This window comes from Alligator sinensis, unplaced genomic scaffold (genome assembly GCF_000455745.1).
Source record: "Alligator sinensis unplaced genomic scaffold, ASM45574v1 scaffold1008_1, whole genome shotgun sequence".
Classification (NCBI taxonomy): domain Eukaryota; kingdom Metazoa; phylum Chordata; order Crocodylia; family Alligatoridae; genus Alligator; species Alligator sinensis.
In genome coordinates, this window is record NW_005842013.1 from 1,254,259 (window position 1) to 1,260,534 (window position 6,276).

Consider the following 6,276-nt stretch of genomic DNA (forward strand, 5'->3'; position numbering starts at 1 on the left):
TGCAGGCACGTGTGTGTGCATGTGTCTTTGCAGGCACGTGTGTGTGTGTATGTGCATATGTCTGTGCGGGCACGTGTGTGTGCGCATGTCTGTGCGGGCACGTGTGTGTGCATGCACACATGTCTGTGTGTGTGGGCACGTGTGTGTGTGTATGTGCATATGTTTGCAGGCGTGTGTGTGCATGTGCATATGGCTGTGTGTGGGCACGTGTGTGCATGTCTGTGTGGGCACGTGTGTGTGCATGTGCGCATGTCTGTGTGTGCGCATATGTCTGTGTTTGCAGGAGTGTGTGCATGTGCATATGCCTGTGGGCACGTGTGTGCATGTGCATATGTCTGTGTGGGCACGTGTGTGAGCATGTGCATATGTCTGTTTGCAGGCACGTGTGTGTGCATGTGCATGTGCGGGCACGTGTGTGTGCATGTGCATGTCTGTGGGCACGTGTGTGCATGTGCATATGTCTGTGTGGGCACGTGTGTGAGCATGTGCATATGTCTGTTTGCAGGCACGTGTGTGTGCATGTGCATGTCTGTGGGCACGTGTGTGCATGTGCATATGTCTGTTTGCAGGCACGTGTGTGCATGTCTGTGCGGGCACGTGTGTGTGTGTGCATATGTCTTTGCAGGCACATGTGTGTGCATCTGTGTGTGTGGGCACGTGTGTGTGTATGTGCATATGTCTGTTTGTGGGCATGTGTGTGCGCATGTCTTTGCGGGCACGTGTGTGCATGTGCATATGTCTGTTTGCAGGCACGTGTGTGCATGTCTGTGCGGGCACGTGTGTGCGTGTGCATATGTCTTTGCAGGCACATGTGTGTGCATCTGTCTGTGTGTGTGGGCACGTGTGTGTGTGTGTGCATGTCTGTGCGGGCACGTGTGTGTGCATGTGCATATGTGTGCGGGCACGTGTGTGTGCATGTGCATATGTCTGTGTGTGGGCACATGCGTGTGCATGTCTGTTTGCAGGCACGTATGTACATGTCTGTGTGCGGGCATGTGTGTGTGCATGTGCATGTCTGCGGGCATGTGTGTGTGCATGTGCATATGTGTGTGTGGGCACGTGTGTGCATGTGCATATGTGTGTGTTTGCAGGCACGTGTGTGTGCATGTGTATGTATACATATACGTGTGTGTCTACACACACTGCACACTTCCCTGTGTGTGTGGCTTTCTGCAGGCTGTCCTGGTGGAGGGGCTAACCCCTCTCTCCCCCTGCTACACACCTCCAAGCCCAGCCCAGCGCAGCCCAGGGCTAGTCTTGTCACACTGCCACTGGGTCGTCTCTGCGTGCAACCTCCCTGCCCCACGGCGCCTTCATTTGCTTTGCATAGTGGGATAGTCTCTCTGTGTGAGATGCTCCTGGATGACCCGACCAACCCCAGGTGGCAGGGAGTGAATAAGCTGTTCCCCCCCGCCCCTTGGATCTGCTTTGCAGACTTTTAGAAATGCATGGTAAGAGGGGGCTCACACCTTTCAGAAGCAAAATGAGCTGATCTCTGCTGGCATCTCCGCTTGTCCGGCTGAGGGGGGTGAGGTGGGGACGGCAAACCACACAAGTGGTCCCAGAAGGAGCTATCTAAGGAAAATGGGGCTGGGCAGAGGACACTTGCCTCATCCAGGAAAAAGACAACATACCATTGTTGCCTGTGCTTCAACTCCCTGAAACACTTCTTGAAAAGGCTTTCCTTTCCCCTTTGTAACTAAGAAAGAGTACAACGTGGTGCAAATCGATCGAGAAGCTATCGAGGGTGAACGGAGCTGCTTCGCAGTGCTGCAGGAACGCAGCAGGAAGGGCCAAAAGACAGACATTGTCTGTAAGAAAAAATACGTTTTAGGAAAGGGGCGGGGGGGAGAGGCCTCTCTAGGAGAGGGGGCTGTGGCTTGGTGTGTGGCTGCATTTTGTAGCAAAACAGTTAAAAAAAAATAAAAAATTCTCATTTCATATTTGGCTTGCAGAATGTCACAAACAGCTGGAATTGTCTAAGGCACAGACCATGGAGGGTGTGTTGAGACTCCTACCCGCTATTTCCATTCTGGTATTGCCATTATTGTCACTTAATGGCAGCAGAGGTACTTGAATCTCACCTCCAGAAGTCATTATTTATTACCTTTTTCTCGCCTGCTATTTCCTCCTGTCCCCCATAGTTTTATGAACCTGTCAGATCCTTATAGAGAATGATACTGGACAATACAGTACGATCTAACCATTTTTTCCCCTTTCATGCTCACTCTTTTTTTAATGTCCCCTTCATCAAGAACCAAATTTAAAGGCAAGTGGAGTCATGTGGGAAGGTTACCGGTATTAAGACTTTCACTTTAAACACCTTACAAATTGAGCTAAGTACAACAAAACACATCCAGGGAGGAGTGAATAGCAGTTTCCTTTGGCAGGGATACCTTCCACCAGGAAATCAACCCAGGTAACCCTCATGTATGCTTTCGGTGCAATTATTTTTTAATGGTTGGCAGAATCAGGCTCTCAGATTGCCAGTGGGAGGAGCTGTGATGCTTTGGAGTGGGAGCTGCAATGCTCAGTAAGGGTATAATGAAAATGCATTTGTCATGTTCTCTTGAAAGATTTGCTCTACAATAAAGGAAGATCCCGAAGCACTGAGTCAGCTACGTGCTGGACCGCGGGAAGCTGCAGCTGGCATCCATCTCTGTGCGGATGTTGTAATATGATCTCTTGAGAAAAATCATTTCCATTCATGAGGATTTGGAGCTTCCAGGAGAAATCCTACAAATCCAAACGCTTTTAGTTGCACACATGAGTACGTCACTGACTTCAGTCTAATTTAAACGGGCTATTTCTTTATGATTATTAAGGTTAGGATTATTTGTGGATATGTCTTTGGGGTCACCAGTTGGATCCCTTAGTAGACCGAATGGGAGCACAGAACTAACAACTGCAGATTCTGTGGCCCGGTGAGGGGGGCACCAGGGTACTACTTGCAGCTCCAGAAGCTGTTTCTGCATTTTGCATTTAATAGTCATTGGTTAAAATGCATGTACAGCTAGAAACCACATCTGTCTTCCAGGCCAGGCCCCTCCTCAGTGGGACACAATCACTCTCCCTTTGTGTGCTCTCCTTCTGGCTCCCTGACTCTCCCATGGCTGCCCAGCTTCAGCAAAGGCATGGAGGGTGCTCTTGGCCCTGGTTAGCTCGCAGTTGGTGGTTAGGGTGCTTTGTTGGGAAGTAGGAGACGTATATTCAAATCCTAGCCACGTGGTCTAACCACTAGGCAAGCTCCTGAGCTAAAAGCCAGGGGACTGTCCACCTCCTATGATCAAAGACAGTGTTTATTGAGGTAGATACCTAAAAGCTCAACAAATGTGTCTTAGCAGGGGATTAGGGTCTGGCCCTAAAGGTATGCCTGTCCTACAGTGTGCAACCTAGGTCCCATGTCACACTCATACATGTACCTGCTGAGCGTACCTGCAAGTCACACTCAACCCACCTCACCTGTTCTCATATTGACCTTGGCACTGCATTTGCTCAGGTTACCCTATAGGTTTCTTGGGAGCATAACTTCACCTCCGTAGCATGGGCTGCTCTAGGAACTGGTTCACAGTGTATTGTGGGAGAGCTTGTCTAGGGCTTCTGGCCATCCATTTCTGTGCCAAGCCATGGAATCAATCCACATGGGTGGGTTTTTTTGCCAGGATAGATGAGGCCATCGTTTGCCTGCCAGAAGACGGTGACTATGCCAGCCACAAAGTTGTACTGCTCCACAGCTCTGCAAGGCTACAATGGTCACAAAGCTCAACATGAAGTCTACAGGGAAGGGTCATGGCACCAAGGTGCTGAATAGATCTGGCATTGATCCATTTGGACAAGTAAGGTCCTTATTCCTTCCTAATGATTTGATTATTAGCAGGGGTCTATGCCATTATTATTTTATATCTTATGATATAATCTTATGATATATCATTTTATATCTTATGATTATATCTTATGATATATCTCTGATCTCATAACAACTGTCAAGCAAAGACTTCATTACATACACACACAGTGGTTTCAAGATGCGGTGGGCTGAAAGCAAAATGGAACTGCCTGCAAAAGCATTTGGATGCTAGTCTGGACAGCTTAAACCCATGTTATTGTGGCATGCAGCACCATAGTATCATAGGAAAATAAGACTGCAAGGAACCTCATAAGATCATCTAGTCCAGCCCCCTGTTCAAGCAGGATCATCCCTGACTAAACCATCCCAGACAAAGTGTCTGTCCAACCTGCTCTTGGGAACTTCCAAAGATGGAGATAACACAATTTCTCTTAGTCCCCGGTTCCAATTCTTGACCACCCTCAAAATCAGAAATTTCTCCTAATCTCCTACCTCAATTTCCTCTGCTGCAGCTTGAGGCCATTGCCCCTAGTCCTGTCCCATACAGCCACAGAGAAAAACCCATCTCTATCCTCTTTATAATCACCCTTGTGTTACTTTAAAATTTAGCTTGGGTGGAGAGCGAGATTAATGATCAAGGAGACCATTCCAGTCATACATCAAAAGCCTTATTGGGATATGCTTAAGCACTAACTTATTTACAACAATAATTATAATACTCGCATAGCCTTGGAGTTGAGAGAAGTCAGGTCAGCTGGCCCAGCATCGCCACTTCCTCGGTGATTCATAAGGGTCAAAAATGCTCAGAGGAGGCTTGTGTGATCCGATTCCTTGCAGCTACACAACTTTTTTACACTTCTGGCTACACTTGGTTAGTCACATACACCATTTCATATTTGGCTAACCTAATTCTGCATCCAATCAACACCTGTTTTCTTCTTTCCTTTAGGTTGCAAAACACAAGCCCTGCCTGCCAACCTGATACTTGCTTAACTTGGTCATGTGCACTTGCACCATCATGGCATTACTCTGGCCAAGTGGGGCTTGCCAGGCCTACACTTTGGGTATTTGAAGACTGCTATCAGTTTTTGATAGTGGGTGACTGAGAATTTAACGTCAGTGCTGTGTGTTTTAAGAGTTTGGCTTCATTAAAAGCTTTCCATGCAGCTTCCTGGCTCTTTTCTCAGACCTCACACCAACCTTCTCTATAACCAGACCACTTTATTAATGAACAGATATTAACACTTTCATAGCCAAGTTGGTGGACAATCCCACCAGTTTGTCCACAGATAACTGTTCACAAATGTGAAAACTAAAAGCGAAAGAGATTGATGATGCCATGAACCAAGATCCAAGCCCCACAAGTCTCTGTGAGTGCAGATCTGGATATCTGAAAGGTAATACTTCCTGCTCTGCTTCCCTTTCTGAACCGGCTGCTTTGATTTTACACAAGTGTATAAGATGGGACGGGACGAAACGCACAGGGTCTGTCTTTCCATTTAAGCTCAGTGAATCATGCATGAATTGCCAAGAGTGTCAAACCTGTTTGTCCCTGCAGGCTGGATGAGTGGGTGAGGGTCTGGTCTACATGCCAGATGAAGGGTGTGAGGCCAGATCAGGCCCATAGACCCCTCCCACGCTAGATCGAGTGCACGTGGCACCTGCTCCAGCCGGTCCAGGACCCAGTTGAAAGAGGCACAGCATCCCGGTTATTTGGCTGCTGCGATGGGAACAAACTGTGATGCTGCCGGACTGAACAGGCTTACCAAGGAACCAAAAGGGGTTGGGAGCTACATAGGCAATCGTTAAGTAGGGCAAACTTCCAGGACTCTTGCTGGCTGCCCTGAGGTTCTGCTGCATGATAGTTCTCTAGCACCACTGCCTTGATTGGGGGAAACTGTGGGATATAATTAACAGGTTACCGAACTAGGATCCAGAGGCTTGCTGCCAGTAGAGCATTCCCTGCCCTCCTCCCCTAACCCAAAACAGATGTGTCCAAAGGGTCAAATGCAGGACCTTCTGCTTCACAGAGCCATAGGGATTTCCTTGCTATCTCAAAAATGTTGTGACTTCTGCCCTCAAATGAAGCAGAATCCATCCCACTTTGTCCAATAGCCTCCAGAACCATAGTTAGTCATTACCCAGGAATTCCTTCCACTTAAGCTATCATTTTCCTTACGAAAATATTAAATCGATGACTGCTGCTTGCAGGCTGAGGACCCAGCTTTTGTGCTGCTCCCCAGGCCCATCCTCAAAGAAATCCTTGCAAAAGAGACCCAGGACTCACTGGCTCATCTTGCCAGCTGGTTCAAACCCCGATTCCTAGTTCCACAGACTTTCTCAGACACCACCTCTTTCTCCACCACGTCTTGTCCATCCCCTTTCTCTTCAGTCTGCATGTCAAATGGTCCTAGATCAGGACCACGTCG